Source organism: Festucalex cinctus, chromosome 1 (assembly GCF_051991245.1).
Source record: "Festucalex cinctus isolate MCC-2025b chromosome 1, RoL_Fcin_1.0, whole genome shotgun sequence".
Lineage (NCBI taxonomy): Eukaryota > Metazoa > Chordata > Actinopteri > Syngnathiformes > Syngnathidae > Festucalex > Festucalex cinctus.
The window spans coordinates 34112214-34129259 of record NC_135411.1 but is presented as its reverse complement, the minus strand read 5'-3'; the positions used below and the strand labels follow the sequence as shown (position 1 = coordinate 34129259).

The following is a 17046-nucleotide window of genomic DNA, read 5'->3' as shown; positions in this document are numbered from 1 at the left end:
CAGTCTTCGGACTTGTTTCAAGTTGTTAAAGTTTTGGTGCTAAGTGTCTCAAAGTCTTGATTGTCACATGTGATCGTAAGTCCCAAAAGTCTTGATCCTCTCAAGTCAAAGTATTGATTTGGTGTTAGGAATCAAGTCAAGACCAATACTTTGCGGAAATGTGACTAAGTCAAAACCAAGTCTTTGAGAACTTGAACTAAGTCAGAATTGAGACTTTAAAGCAGGGGTCTTCAACCTTTTCCACTGTGAGCTACTTTTGGGGGGAAAAAAATAAATAAATAAATAAATAAATAAATATATATATATATATATATATATATATATATATATATATATATATATATATATATATATATATATAAATGTACCAAAATTCTGCTGAATATGCATACTAGTGGTGCAACGGATCACAAAAGTCACGGTTTGGATCAGGAAAAAAAAAAAAAAAGACACAAAAGTCACGGTTTGGATCAGAAAAAAAAAAGATACATAGTACTTGTCTTAATTTATTTTGTAAAACGCTTTTGCCCATTAAAAAAAATAACATACAATGTCTAATATGACAGTTTAGGATTTAATGCTGCATTTGAGGATGGTTGGAAGTCGGACTTTTCAGAGTTCAAACCAGGAAGTGTGTACGGGAACTCGGAAATTCCACTTGCGTTTTTTTTTTTTTTTTTTAACATTAACTTAATGGGCAAAAGTGTTTTATAAAATAAATCAAGGCAAAGTTCCTCCCTAATAATGAAAATATCTCAAAGTGCAATTTAAGGCACATTCCCTTCCTTAAAAAATATGGCGAGTGAATTACAAAGTAGCCTTGGTTCAGAATAAAGAAAGCAAGCTAGGTACTAGCTGTCAAACTCATTTAGGTCACCAGGCAGCCATCCGTTACTAATGCTAAAAGCTAGCTGCTAACCACTAACAGAGATTTGGGCCATGCCATACAATGACGGCATAATTAACTAGCCGTTTCTTAGCATTCTAAATAAGCGATTGAATATGAGTAGGGATAGCGTTGTTCTGATGTTTATCACAACTATATAATGTCTATAAAAAGTACAATAAAGAAATCCTAAATGTCAAAAAGGGAAGTCAAGCTTGCCATCACACCAACTTCAAAGTAAACCTCTACTAAAGCTATTTGCACTGCTGTCAGTGTATTATTTGGTAAACATTATTTTGAAGTTAGCCTTAGCTATCTGTTTGCGAGCTACTCTAACTATGCCGCGAGCGATGAGCTACCGGTTGGAGGAGGCTGCTTTAAAGACGTGATAAGACCAAGACTTCCCGGACTGGTGAACAAGTGAACATAAAGATTTAGAAGACCAAAACTTTGTGGACTTGAACTCATGTTGAGAAAAATATACTTTGAGGACTTATTGAGACAGAGTGTAGACGGAGACATTGAGGTCTTTTCCTAGACGTTGTGGAGTTGAGGCCAAGCCAAGACCAAGAATTTGAGGATTTGGTAAGACCAAGACTTTGAGGACCTGAGACCAAGGGTCCATTTCACAAAGCATATTCAACAAACATCGAGACTAACGCCGAACAGCCAGTTGACATACACTGAGAGAGGAAACTCTGTGTTTTTGGTTACAGGACAGCTTATTTGAGGTAGTTATATCAACGCAGAGTAGTTTCACCTGGCATTACCACTGCACTAAAAAGACCACATGGGGCCCTGAATCGTCGAGTCACCATGGCAACGGGGAAGCAGAAGGCGGCGCTGCCACCGACCAGATTAGGTTCGTGGACACTGTTACGGTAACTGACCGAGATCTTAAATGACCTCTTTTTATAAAACAGGCTAGAGTAACGCGCGGCACGGTAGTCGAGTGGTTAGCACGTCCGCTTCCCAGTTCTGAGGTCTCCGGTTCGAGTCCAGGCTCGGACCTTCCTGGGTGGAGTTTGCATGTTCTCCCCGTGCCCGCGTGGGTCTTCTCCGGGTACTCCGGTCTCCTCCCACATTCCAAAGACATGCGTGACAGGTTAATTGGGCGCTCCGAATTGTCCCTAGATGTGCGTGTGAGTGTGGATGGTTGTTCGTCTCTGTGTGCCCCGCGATTGGTTGGCAACCAGTCCAGGGTGTCCCCCGCCTACTGCCCAGAGCCAGCTGAGATAGGCGCCAGCAGCCCCCGCGACCCTTGTGAGGAATAAGCGGTCAAGAAAATGGATGGATGGATGGATGAGGCTAGAGTAACCTCTTTTTCTCTGGTGTCAGTTACCTCCCTTTCTTAAACGGAAGACACAGCGTTGACCCAGGATTCTCACTAAACCTGCTTTGTGAAATAGACCCCAAGGGTGCACTCACACTAGGGCCATTGTACCGTGCCCAAGCACGCTTGCTGCTAAAGTTCAGATTCTATAGCTAGTGTGAGGGCATTCGATACGCACCTGAGTATGATTCGGATCCCCAGTTTGGCACGATTGGGAGAGGTGGGCCAGAGAACAGTTCGGTTGGCCGCACATGCGCACAGCCGCAGTGGGTAGTAACCATGAAGTTACGTACGTACGTGCGCGTATATAGCGAGGCTCGCTGACCGAGCGACCAGAACTGGTCCTGTGTGTGAGTGCGCCCCAAGTCAACAACAGGACCAAGACTTTGAGGACTCAAGAAAAAGACTTTCAGGACCTGAGACCAAGTCATAACTAAGACTTTAGGAAAGCCAGAGCCGTGTTTCCGTTGCCTGCAATCATTAAGAATTAAAACACAGAAACAGTAAGAAGTTTTCTGTGAGTAGTGTGACAATAAGTGCAAATCAAGCTGAGCCAAGCAGATAATCTCTCACATGAAGATAGTAGTCATGCGGATGTCAAGGAAAACAGCCATACGTCCCTGCCTGTGATTCACGGTCCTTCAGTGGTGGCGGCGACCGCTCACATTTCACACATTTCATTGTCAGTAGGGTCGCAGGATCAATAATGAATTTCATGCCTTGTGGCGTCAGCGACACGCCCTACCGCTGCTCACCAAATATCTCCTCACGGTCTTCCTCCTATGTCCTGGGCCATCACCACTTCTTCTATTGATTTGGGAATTTACGCCTCATCTCTTAGCGCCCCCTTACATACCGAAAAGGATGTTAAGTTTGGACAATATCATGAACTGATGTTTATCACGAGGGTTATGTTCTACACTTATTTGTGATAGGTAAATATCTGTGATATACAGATACCATTTAATTAAATATAGAGCGGACCAAATATATTTGCGGGGCGAGAGGATCTGAGCATGACCACATACAGCAAAAATTCAACAAGTGACGCTACCTTACACACTTCACAGGGATCATCAGTCTTCCTTGAAAATGGATGTAGATAAAAAAAAAAAAATCCATTATACAGTTACATGTGCTTTTTTTTTTTCCACATTGGAGATCAGACGTGAACAGTCAGGGGTCTCCGACCCGCGACACATCTGAGGTGAGCGCCACAATAATGAAACACCTCCGTGGATGGTGTAATACTAGCACATTATTTATGAGCTGAGCACCAGAGGTGGCAAAAGTATTGTACTCGCGGTTCTCGGTTTCAAATGAGACTTTAAAACGCAGGTTTCGGCTTACAAAGGTGGATTTCAAGCCAAAGGTTAGTGTTGAAAATGTGCGTTTCAAGACTCTGTTACAGTTTTAGGGTGTCAAAATTAGGATTTCAAAGTGGGCTTATCAGTACAAATCTGGGTTTTAAGACAAGGTTAGGGTTTCAAGCTCCAGCTTTTAAATGTGGGTTTCAAGCAGGTGGTTAGGGTGTCAAATTGGGCTTTCAAGTTAAATAAGTTAAATGCCTGGGTAAGTGGTAGGGTTTTAAATTATGACTGTAGGAACTTAAATTCAATGACTTCAAGATTTTAAGCTTATATTAAAGCTGCTCAATGCAGGATATTTAATTTTGAATCGCTACTGGGGCGGCACGGTGATGACTGGTGAGCATGTCCGCCTCCCATTACTGAAGACGCAGGTTCGAGTCCAGGCTTCGGCCGTCCTGGGTGGAGTTTGCATGTTCTCCCCGTGTCTGCATGGGTCTTTTCCAGATACTCCGGTCTCCTCCCACATTCCAAAGACATGCTTGGCAGGTTAATTGAGCACTCTGAATTGTCCATAGGTGTGATTGTGAGTGTGGATGGTTGTTTGTCTCTGTGTGCCCTGCGATTGGCTGATGACCAGTTCAGGGTGTACCCCACCTAATGCCCAAAGCCAGATGGGATAGGCTCCAGCCCCCCCCCCCCCCCCCCCCCCCCCCCCCCCACGACCCTTGTGAGGAGTAAGCGGTCAAGAAAATTGATGGATGGATGGAATCACTTACTAAAAGTAGGCTTCAAGTTTGTCTTGGATCCCAATTTGTGTAATGAGTCAAAAATAGTTTGTATCTTGACTTAAGATTTTAAATTAGGGTTTCAAGTCAAGTTTAGAGTTTGAAAATGTGGTTGAGGTTTTAAATTAAGGTTTCAAGCCTGGGTTAGGGTTTCAAGTTGGGTTCATCGGTAAAAGAGCTAAAGATGGATGATGAAGTCATGATGAAAGCTTTTCTTCCTTTACTGAAGCTACCGTTTGTTTGCCTTCACATCACGCTGGGTGGGTGTGCATGTGTGTTTATGTGTGTCACATGACGCCTTTGAGGCAATTTTTATTGGAGCATCTGCTGCCTTATTCAAGTTAACAATATTTGGCTGTCAAGTGCATGCCATCGCAACAGGTGGCACTATAACCCCCTAACCCTTTGAGCCAATCACAAGCCTGAACAAAGTCATAGGCGGACATCATGATGAGGGGTTGAAAAGAATAATTAAATGTTAATTGAAATGTAAATTTTATGTTCGTAGTGTGGGATAGTGTTTCAAATTAAGACTTCAAGTCCATGTTTCAGGCCTAAATCAGGGTTTTAAATTAGGGTTTGGCGACAGGATTGGAGTTTTGAGACAGGTTAGGTTATTAAAGTGGGGTTTCAAGCCTGCGTTCAAGTGTTAAAGGAGAGTAGCCAACAAGAGTTTGCTGTGTGTCCTGATCGAACTTTTACGGAGCTCTGAGGACTTTTTTTTGTCCTTGACGTTTTCTTCTCTGTCAGTTTGTCCTTCCTGCTGACAGACAGCTTGCGACCCATCGCCACCGCTGAGGCGTCTGTTAAAGCGTCTGTTAAATGTCAGCAGGACAGGGAACACGACGAGTGCCACACTAATGAGCCACCTTTTTTTTTTGTTTTCCTCGACTTCACGCTGACGTCTTGTCATCATGTTGTCGATGGGCCATTTTCGTCGCCACGAGCAAGTCCGGAAAGCCGCACAATTGTCGTTTTTCATGAACGGAGAGGCCCGGGATGTGAGGCCGTGTGGGACTGGTTCGGATTAGAGGCACTTGACAGTGAGAGGGAGGATTACACCGCCTGACTCACGTTGTTTGCGCGACAAGCCTGCAAAGAGCACAAAAAGCATCCAGGGAACCTGAAAGTGCTGCGTGAAAGGAAAAAATAAAAAATAAATAAAGAAGTCAAAGTGGTCCCAAATACAAATAGTTCTTGGAACTAAAAGGAATGACACATTTCCACCTAAAGTTTCAAGAGTTTTTGGTTCTTGCTACATTCGTTTCAACAAACTAAGTCATCTTTAGTATAGCCTATAGTGCTATCAATCAGCCACAGCTGTCACAAAGCTCTGACAGAACACATAAACACAATTACATTAAAAGGGTCCAATCTATTTTGTTTTTGTTGACTTTGTTTAGTTTACAACTATACTTTCAAGCTTCAAAAAAATATTTTCAGAACTCTTCTGATGAAACATGGACTTAGCCTATATGTGTATGTATCGCTTTTACTGACACTAAGGAACTTTGAGGAGGTTGGCAGAAATTCTGCTACACAAAAAACTACAAATGTGCTGACTGCTTTACGGAATATGATCCTCATAGGAAACCACTACCACTTTCGCGCTGCCATAATCATCCAACCATCCATCTTCTTAACCACTTCTCCTCACAAGGGTCGTGGGGGTGCTGGAGCCTATCTTAGCTGGCTTCAGTCAGTAGGCGTGGTACACCCTGAAATGATTGTCAGCCAATCACAGGGCACACACAGACGAACAACCATCCACACTCACAAGCACACCTAGGGACAATTTGGAGCGCCCAATTAACCTGCCATACAGTCTTTGGAATGTGGGAGGAGACCGGAGTACCCGGAAACCAGGAAAGCCGGAGCCTGGACGATCTTGCGTCCTCATTACTGGGAGGCGGACGTGCTAACCAGTCAGCCACCGTACCGCACTGCCATAATCAATGAAAATTGAAAGTTTGCTGATGTTTCTTTAAATTTAGTTTTCATGTTATGTCCTGTTTTAAGCCCTGTTCACATGGAAGCAAAGCCGCCTTTGTTCCTCAAACAAATCTTGCACAGAGAGAAACGTTTCAAGACATGCGAGTGTCCAAAAGAAGACACTGAAGACTAGGGGTGTGCTCAAAAAATCGATACGGCAATTTATCGTTGCGGGCCTCATTACAATACACGTATCGATACGCAGGCGTCAGAATCGATATTGCTTGTTACCTTTAAATAGGCAGTTAACGTTTGCCTTTGCACGCTTGCATTGTACCTAAAAAATAAAAACCAGCAGCGTCTTTGAAGTTAATTGCCTTCAATTAATGCAAAAATAGCTCAGTGATTGGACACTGTGTCTGGCTAAGAAAAGTGAAACCAGAGGAAGAATGTCAACATTTATTTACTTATAAACTTAACATGGCACGTGTCTCAGTGTACCAATTTTCCTATATTTTGTTAAAAAAATAAAAAATGAAAAAAATAAAATGTGTCTTATGTGGGATACATATGTATCGCAATACATATCATATCGTGGCCCCTGTATCGTGATACGTATCGTATCGTGAGGTTGGCGGCAATACCCAGCCCTACTGAAGACGTTTAACGGCTATAATATATATGCCAAGTCTCGAGTGGCGCTGTGGCGCAGCCGCAGGGAGTTAACGGAAAGCGTAGAAGAAGAATCAGCGACGACAAACCATTGATCTGAATGTATTACTGGATAGCTGATAGGCCAAGACTTTTGAAGCTGCGAGGCCGCCCTATTACTCCTCCCAAGAAACGTTTCTTGGCGTAGTCATTTGTCCGCATTGAACACCATGCCTTAGGCATTACTGACACCTAGAGGTAAAAACGGCGCACAGCACATATCGCACGTACACATTAGGTGTTGTTTTCTTAATTGGACGTAGGACTTCGAATTTCAGAACTAATCTTCTGTTTCTGTCGTCCCTTGCTTATTTTAATTAGAATAATGTTGTATTTGGGCCACTCCGTGACTTGATTATAAAAATATAGCCAGATTATCTAGCTAGCTATAGCTATCAGCTTATATATATTTATACAAGCTTTTCAGTAATATGTGAGGACATTTTCACTAGTACGTATATGAGCATTAATTTCATACAGGTGTCTGTTTCAGCTGTGTTTATGAGCGTTGTCAGTCGGTTGTGTGAGAGGAATATATATTAAACGCAGCGGAAGTCATTTCTTTACGTTTTTCAAAGTAAAACACATCGGCTGGCCAATAAGCATCAAGTAACCGTAACTCTAGCCGCAGCGTAACTTGGTGACATGTTGTATAGTAAATACACATAATGATCCATCTATTTGTCATTTACTTATTGATTATTACCTTACAATAACATTTTGTTAATATGAAAGCTTTTAATTTGAAAGTTCTCCTTTACTGTATAGGATATATGAAGATTCGTTCGGCCAATAGGAAGCTGTGTGGTAGTCAGGTGTCATGTGACGTATGGCGATGGATCTGGAAAAAAAACAAAAAAAGAAGAAGATGCAATACCCAGACGGCACCTTGTAACTTTTTGGCCCCTATAAATTAGCACAAAACTTGCATGGGTAAATAAGGTCGAGCATTCTTTAGGTCTTAAGTTCATATCGGTTACGTTTAGTCCCAAAGGTTCTTGGACATCCAAAGTGGTGGTGGGGGGGGTGGGGGGTGGGGGGGCTCCAAATCAAACGTACGTACGTATGCAAGTAGCAGTTTTTTTTATTTTTATACATTAAAAGAAAAGCACTGAATTTCTTCAGAACACCCATTCTAAGTGTACTCTCAAACTAAACATAAAACAAAGATAATTGCACCTTTTGTATTTAAAAAGAAAAAGCACATCGCATTGCTTTCCAAAAGTTATCTGTCTTAATGCTAATACAGAATACAAACATTTCAATAGACAAAATAATACAGGCATATATTCTTTATCCTGTGCAGAAAGAGTAATATTACTTTATCTTACTGAGCCATTTAGTTGTGGAATTCCTCTTTGGTGCCTGTATGCATATATTATACTGCCCCCTGGTGGCCAAGTTTTACACAACAGGAAAAAGTTGGCGCTCTGTAACAAAACCCAGTGTTGGGATATTTGTGTTGCGTTTATGCAGTCAAAAGGTGACCTCAGCACAGTGTCGTTGACGATGTATTTTCACCGCGTTGAGGTGATTGCATCATTTCTCCCAGTTTCATTTTCTGCCTCGGGAAGGAGTCAGCACGCGTCCATCAGATGTGCGGCCAGCCAACACTTTGACTTGGCAGGAAAAAAAAAACGTTGACGTGGAAGAACGAGAGCATCCACATGAGGGGACGGCCTTCAGCTTTGCATAAATCACAGTCAGCACAAATCTAAAAAAAATATATATATATGCTTACTGTCCTGAAAGACGATGACAGCTCAGGTTGCTGGGGACAGTGTCAGGATGGAAGCCACCTTTTTGTGAACCGCACAGCAGCAGAGGAAGAACTGGTGCGGTGTTGAAATACAATCAGGCCAGAGCAGAAATAAGCTATAAAAGTATTACAAGCAGGCGGTACGGCTTGTTTGTGTTAAGACGAAGCAATATGTCTCCCTTGACAAGCTCCACAAAGACTGACACTCAGACAACACAGCACTCGTTTAGTATTTATATGCCGCACACGCACACCAACGAGTGCAATTCACGTTCTTGTTTACATGAGAACAGTTTACAATTCAAACAGAATCAGTCCTAGAATCACAATCTGGTTTACAATTCATTATACAATCTGATTCAGTTTCTCACTGCATCTGCACTTTACAATCAGATTCAGATCCTCAGTGCATTTAGAATCAAAATCAATATTTCAATATATGTGAGAACTGGATTTGGAATCAGAAACAGTTTCAGAGTTCACGTTAGTTTAGTTTGTTGGTTTTGAAATCCGAATAACATTCAAAATGCATTTTATAATCACATTTAAAATCCAATTTAGAATTATAATGAACATTAGAATCAGAATCAGTTTTATAACCCATTTGAGGGTACCAGAATTAGTTTTAGAATCCACATCAGCTAGGCGTCAAATCAATTTTAAAATCAGAACCAATTTTAGAATCAATTTTGAAATCAACCGGTCATCTAGGTCTATGATATGCCAGCTCATCCTAGTGAGAATAAAATATATTTTATGTAATGTTGTCATTTTGGTATGGGAGTGATTCCACTTGTTCAGGTGTAATGGCTCAACAGCCCCCCCCTTGAATGCGGCAGGTATAAATATAAATATTGTAGTTGAGTGTGCCGCAGGTGCCTCCAGTTCAACTGTGTCATTGCCAAGGTGAGCTGGGAGCGCTGTGCACTTGCTACTAGCTACTTAGCCAATGATGCTACTTTAACAATTTATTAGTATGCTGAAGGCCTTGTTGATTGACCAGTGCACATTGTGTTTTTGCAGGAAGTAAACCACGAGTAAAAAAAAAGTCACATCCTTGTCATTATATAAAACACAATGCACAGACCAAGAGATTTGAGTGTCCCACCAACTAAAAAGGGTTACAAATACAGTGCTCATCTTAAATGAGTACACCCTAACAGGTTTGTATTAATTACTTCCAGACCTAGCAGACATGTTGCTATCCATAACAGTCATGGAGGTCATAGAAAATACTAGATGTCGTCATTTTTGTTGTGGGATGCATTAATTTTTTTGCATTAGTTAATTTGATTAAACTGAAGATTTTGTAATTTTTCCATTCTATTACAACCTTACTTTAATGTTGTGAGTTAAGCACATATTCTACAGAAAACATTTTGTCAAAATTTTGGAAATTGTTCTAATGTTCATTGAGATATTGAATAAAATCTTTACATTTTTCGAAGTGGGTCTACTCATAAACGTTGCGCACTGTATATGTGTGGATTTTAAAAACAGATTTAGAATCAGAACCAGTTTCAGAATCAGATTTAGAATTAGCTTTAGCATCAGAATAATAACCTGATTTGGGAAGGTTTTTATAGTCCAAATCAATTTTAAATTCCTTTTTTCCTTAAAACAGAATCCGTTTTACAATCAGAATCACATTTGGGTATCCGTTTTACAATGAGAACAATAGGAGAATCAAAAATTGGCTTTAGAATTAGAATCCGAATCCACTTTACCTAGTGGGGAAATAGCAATAGCACTAGAAAATAGATGGATGGGTTTTAGGATCAGAATCAGAATGGGTTTTAGAATCAGAATCCGTTTTAAAATCAGAATCACTTTTAGAATCAGTTTAAAAGCTGAAACTTAATTAGATTACCACACAGAGAGCAGACATGGCATCTGTAAAGCTGATGTTTCAGCACTGACCTGATGGTCTGGGGCTGGATCAGCAGGGAGAGTCTGCGTTGCTTCTTATGAGAACTGCTGGAAAAGATGACATTTTCTTTCACTTACCATTTGTGGCCAAATAAGCAAAAGTGGCGTGAATATCAATGAGGCCGCTTTGAAGTTAGGATGTTTTGTTATGTTATGACGTTTTGCAATAATGCTCCGTTATTATGTTCTGTTATGATGTTATGCCATTATGCATGTGAAACCCGCTGTGCTCTAGCGCTTCTGCTTCACACTTTCATCATTTCCTGCATCCTGAAGGGATGCAAAAATATCAACTTCTGCTGTGTGGCCAAACATTTTCACAAGTTGTGATAATAATGCAACAAATGAAGTGAGGAAACAACATATCAGATTAAATATTCCAGAAAAGAAATGAGAATAAAATCTCGACGCGTCTCCACCTACATTTCTATTACTGCCACCGCTTGAAGTTCCTGAAACTAAAAGATCCAGAATTTCTTTGAGAGGCTAAATAAAATTTCGAATCCTTTCAAATTGCAAATCAGTTTTAGAATGAGAAGCATATTAGCACCAACTTAAGACTCATAATAATGTGGAATGTTATGGTCTGGGTTATGATCTGGGTTTTGGTTTTCCTTGTGTCTCCTTTTCTGTCAATGTCTCATCAAGTCTTATCATGTCCACCTGTGCTCGTTTTCCCATTCCCTTGTGTTATCCAATCAGCTCCCCAAGCCACTTGTGTCTTGTCCAGGTGTCTCTCGTTACTGTGTATTTAGTTCCCTGCTTTTGTTCACTCCTTGTTGAGTCTTTGTCCTGTCTTCTTCACACCTTGTTTCCCTGCGCCTCTGAGTCCTGCACGTTCAGTTTGAAACTAGTAAGTTTAGTTCCCAGCTTTGTTTTATACTTTGAATCTTGTGTTGCACTTTGTTTTGAGTTTCAATTAAAACATGTTTAACCCTTGTGCCATTTGTTTAGCCAAATATGTAAATTGGGAGTTGATTGTGCAGGGGGAAAACACAAAAAAAAAAAAAAAAAAAAAAAAAAAATGAGCCACGGCTTTGGAAAACTGGGGGATGGTCAAAATGCGAGTGTGCCGACATTTCTCAGCCATTGCATGAGGGAGATAACTAATTTTATAGCCCTGGAATATACGTTAGCCAGCCGCGTAACATTAATGTACATTATAAGTGACATTTTTGGACCGATTGGACACTGCATGTATTTTATTGCAATTTCCGTGATTTCTGCATGAAATCCTTCTATGGACATTCCTCGACGGTGCCATGGCCATGAGAAAGATTTCGCACCCCAAATCCACCAGGTGGCGGTAGAGGCCAATTAATGATTTTCCTTGCAAACGCCGCACTGTTTCCAGCACGCCATATTCCACACAGACTTATTTCTTCGTGCTTTTTACTGATTATGCATTCGACAGGATGTTAGTGGATGCGCGTGCACGTTAGTGGGCGCGCGTGCGTGTTCGTGGATGCGCGTACACGCGCGCCACTTATATTTTTGTGCAGAAAAAGGTATTGCGAGCTATTGACTTATGTTTCATGTTGGGATATTTGTTTGTTTGTCTGCATGGACGTGGGAGGCACGTTCCCTAGTGGGAGGGGTCGAATGGCAATGCTCTTTGTCGTTGTTATGTCCCCAAAATGAGCCACTGTTAGAGGTGGGCGTCGTTGCAATACAGCGGTTTTCCTCAGTGTGTGAAGGCTGTTATTTAAATTTTTTTTTCTCTTTCTTCACTTTAGAACTTTAGAATTGATAGCGTGCATATTCCACACGCATGCGCAGTTCGATCATCCATTTTGAACAGCCGAGCAGTGGCATTTGCTCTGCAAAGCCTGCAGGGGGGAGGAGTGCCATTGTGGCCAAACGTGCGTGCAACGTGGAGGTGACGTATTTCCCTTCGTGCATTCTTCAAAACATGGCAAGGAGCATGGATCGGTGAAAACTAAGCAGAAGGGATAAGACAAAACAAAAAAAACGTGTTTTTTTTTTTGCAACTTATGAAGTGTAACATGTAACGGTTGTCGAGATGAATTCCTCGTCGGTTATCTTATCTGGCCGTTGCATTTCTACGTGTGAAAGTGCTAAGCTTCGATTTTTATTCGGCTAGTTTGTATTCACAACAACGTGCAAGAGCTAACGTGCAAGAGACATGAGCTTCCTGGATCTAAGTAAAAGAACGGCGATCGGAGACACAAAAAGCTGCAAATGCAAGTTGGCAAGTAAGTACTTCTACAAAATAAACATAAACGAACATATGAGCACGTCCTGGAATGCCGCGGGGGACGTGCAGCTTCCCAACGGTATGTAGCTCGTCGCTGTGTTGACTTCCGTTCGCCGGATACAATTGGATACAGGCGGTGTAAATTTATCCGAAAAACACGCACGATTTCCGGGTAAAGTAAACGGACGGATCGGTGTAATGGAGCTTTTTCTTTCCGTTATTTCTCCGGAACCGTACGTCCTACGGGGAAAATGACACATATCTGACACATATCTGGAACCGTGAGCACAAGAGGTACGTGGCTCGTTGAAGTGCGACGCCGGATACGGGGGTGTAAATCGGGCCTTCCTGTATCCGAAAATCAAACACAATTTGCGGCTAAAGTCACGGAGGGGTCCCGGTGCCGCTCCGGAGCCCCACAAAAAGTACTTTTTTCCCCAAAGTTTTCTATCAAAGCTACCGTGTTGCCTGATGCTCTAACTATGTCATATGAACGATTCAAATTTATTTCTTTATTATACATATATACAACACAGTTAATTTTCTTCATAATCTATTATTTGGCTTCTGTTGTCCTATGGCGGGGGGAAATAATAATAATAAATAAATATACTATATTTATGCACAGTTTTGATGCCAATGAACATTTTGGGTGGTTGAAAGAAAAAAAAATATTAAAAAATGACTTAGTTATCACACCTCAAAGGAGCATTACATAATTGGCTAAAATGTACTCTTCGAGGGTGTTCTGAGTTAAATTGCCATTGTCAAAAAATTTGGCATGCATTGAAAAAATTGTTGTTATAACTTATTGCCTTATTCGAAGCTCTAATTATGTCATATGAAGTATTAATTTTTTATTTATTTTTTATACATATATACAGCACGGTTCGTTTTCTTCATAGTCCATTCTTTGGGCTTGTATTGTCCTAAGAGGGGGGAATACATAAAAAATTAAAAAAATTCATATGTATGGATAGTTCTGATGCCAATGAACATTTTGAGTGGTTGAAATAAAAAAAAAATATTAAAAATTGACTTAGTTATCACACCTCAAAGGAGCATTACATATTTGGCTAAAATGTACTCTTCGAGGGTGTTCTGAGTTAAATTGCCATTGTCAAAAAATTTGGCATGCATTGAAAAAATTGTTGTTATAACTTATTGCCTTATTCGAAGCTCTAATTATGTCATATGAAGTATTAATTTTTTATTTATTTTTTATACATGTATACAGCACAGTTCGTTTTCTTCATAGTCCATTCTTTGGGCTTGTATTGTCCTAAGAGGGGGGAATACATAAAAAAAAAAAAAAAATTCATATGTATGGATAGTTCTGATGCCAATGAACATTTTGAGTGGTTGAAATAAAAAAAAAATGTTAAAAATTGACTTAGTTATCACACCTCAAAGTAGAATTACTTATTTGGCTAAAATCTACTCTTCGAGGGTATCACTGATTTCAAGGCACAAGGGTTAAGAGCACCCCTGCCACACCTCACCTTGCCTCCCTCCACTTGGGTCCTCAATCCCCCGCAAACCCTGACAGGGAGTTGTAATCAGATCTAGTAAAAAGTTTCACATTTCAAATCAATTTTATAATCTTTTTCAAAAATCAGAATCAATTTCAGAAACTGAATCAGTTTAAGAATCAAAGTCTGAGTCCGATTTAGCATAAATCTTAAAATCAAAATCAGTTTTAAAATACATTTTAGAATCACCTTTACAATCAATTTTACAATCAGAATCAATTTTAAAATCTGTTTTACAATCAAAATCAGATTTAGGATCATTGCCAGAGCACACAGCAGATTTGACATCTGTAAAGCTGACGTTCAGGCATTGAAATTTCCTCCAAGATTCGTGGATGTCTCAAAAGGTCCTGACAAACCACCCCAGTATTAACTTTAATAGTTCCCACAATCCAAACACACAGAAGTTCCAGGTTACACCTCAAGTTCCATTAGCGCTTGCTATGTGTAGCTCTGGGGTAAAATTCCTACAAGTGTGAATATGAAGCAGCTAAAATAACCCACGAGAGAATCAATGAAGTCAATTCAATGGGGAGCTCATCAATGTCGCCTTTTGTATTCCGCCAACACTTCATCAAGGAACTCGTGTGTCTGTTTGTCTTTTCTAATGTGTGTTTGTTTAGGTGTGTGTGCGTGTGTCATTGATCTAGTGTGCATCGCTGTCCTGATTTGATGAATTCTGCCCCCGCTGGCCTTGGGCGGACTAATTTGAAACAAGGTGAGCGGAAGAAGAGAAGAGGAGGAGGGGAAAGGAGGACACGTCAAGGACGCCAAAAGCGCAGCGGTGGCCCAACCTTCTTTCAGAAAAATAAATAAATAAATAAAAAATCCCGTCCGCCAGAGATGATGAGGACACGCTCACGGATGCCAGGAAAATTCTAGCATTCTTCAAGTTTAGACAAGCATATTAGGACATCTTCTTCAGGAAGGCAAACATGATTATAACATGGAGTTTCAGATAAAATTGTTGAGACACTTGCAGAAAGTGGAAAAAAAAAAGAATTTTACAGTTAAAAAATTTTTTTTTACAGTTAAAACAGAAGTATTGGGACACATATACGGGTAGGATGTGAAAAACAAAAAATGTGGTGTTCACAAAAGTATTGGGACATGTGAAAAAAGAAAAAAGATTTGGAAAATGTGGATATTGGACAAAACTTTTTGAGACGTGCATCGGAAGTGAAAAAAATGTAATTGGAAAAAACTTTGGGACACCACAAGGAAGGGAAAGATGGAGGAAAATGTGGAGTTTTAGACAAGTGTTCGGACATCTATAAGGAAAATATTAAGTTTTTTTTGGGGGGGGGTGGGGGGGGGTGGAGTATCGGGTTGGAGATTTAGACAACTGCAGGGAGTGAAAAAGGAAGTAAATATTGTGGCATTTCTGAACAAAAGTATTGGGACAAATACGGGAAGTGAAAGATATAGGAAAATGTGGAGTCTCGACAAATGCATTGAGACAATTTCAGGTAGAAGTGGAGAAAAAATTTGTTTTTTGGGCATAAGTGTCAGGATACCCGTCGAAAGTGAAAAGTCAAGAATATATGGAGTTCAGACAGAAGTATTGGAGAAGAAAATGTAGAATTTGGGACAAAAGAATCAGAATACGTACAGAAGAAAATAAACAATGCCAAATATTTTGCATAGTGGTTAGCACGTCCGCCTCCCAGTTCTGAGGACTCGGTTTGAGTACAGGCTCCGGCCTTCCTGGGTGGAGTTTGCATGTTCTCCCCGTGCCTGCGTGGGTCTTCTCCGGTGTTAGAGTTATTGTGTATATATTATTCTATATTTTCTCTTATTACATAGTTAATTGCCAACTATGTATTCAGTATTTCACTATGGGTTTGGAGCTGCTGCATGTTTATTCAACCTGAGGACATCTGGAATGTGGGAATGAAGAACTACAGCCTTCAAGGATTAGTAGTCGTGACGATTTAAAGGATGTCCTCTGTATTTTACGACTGCTGGAGTTGCTTATCACATTGCTGCCAGTACTCCCATTTTCCTCAGAGGCAAGTGTGTAGCCTATTGTGTATGTTAGGGAATCCCAAATAAAAGAGGAGAAGTAGGGAGTTGTGTCAGAAGGGGCTGGGAGCTTGTGATCTGCGCACAACTCTCTGTCAGCTTCTCCTCGCGAGTAATCAAATCCTTGTGTCTTCTCATTCTTTCTTCTGTGTATTTTAAATGTTGCAGGTGTTGACTTGACATCCGGGTACTCCGGTCTCCTCCCACATTCCAAAGACATGCATGGCAGGTTAATTGGGCGCTCCGAATTGTCCTTAGGTGTGCGTGTGAGTGTGGATGGTTGTTCGTCTCTGTGTGCCCTGCGATTGGCTGGCAACCAGTCCAGGGTGTCCCCCGCCTACTGCCCAGAGCCAGATGAGATAGGCGCCAGCAGCCCCCGCGACCCTTGTGAGGAATAAGCGATCAAGAAAATGGATGGATGGATAATATTTTGCATCAGTGTCTTAAGACAGAAAAGTAAAGCATCAGACTTCCTTGTGATCAAACAATCGTTCTCGTTGTCCTTTTCACCCTCACAAAGACTTGACTGATGTAACCAGTTTAACAGAACAACGCAAATGATTCTAGGTAAGACTACGGAGCTAAGTGCAGTGGGCTGTGACCATAAATGAATACATCAGAGCAGA

The 17046-nt window shown here is 40.8% G+C and overlaps 1 long non-coding RNA gene across 1 annotated transcript; it reads right to left on the bottom strand.

Moving 5' to 3' along the window:
- Positions 1–8109: 8109 nt before the first annotated feature.
- On the bottom strand, positions 8110–11200 carry LOC144024008 (uncharacterized). Its single transcript, XR_013284658.1, has 3 exons — positions 11069–11200; positions 10637–10693; positions 8110–8789 (listed from the first exon to the last, which is right to left on the bottom strand). It is a non-coding gene; the product is annotated as an uncharacterized LOC144024008 (long non-coding RNA).
- Between the last annotated feature and the right edge of the window lie 5846 nt (positions 11201–17046).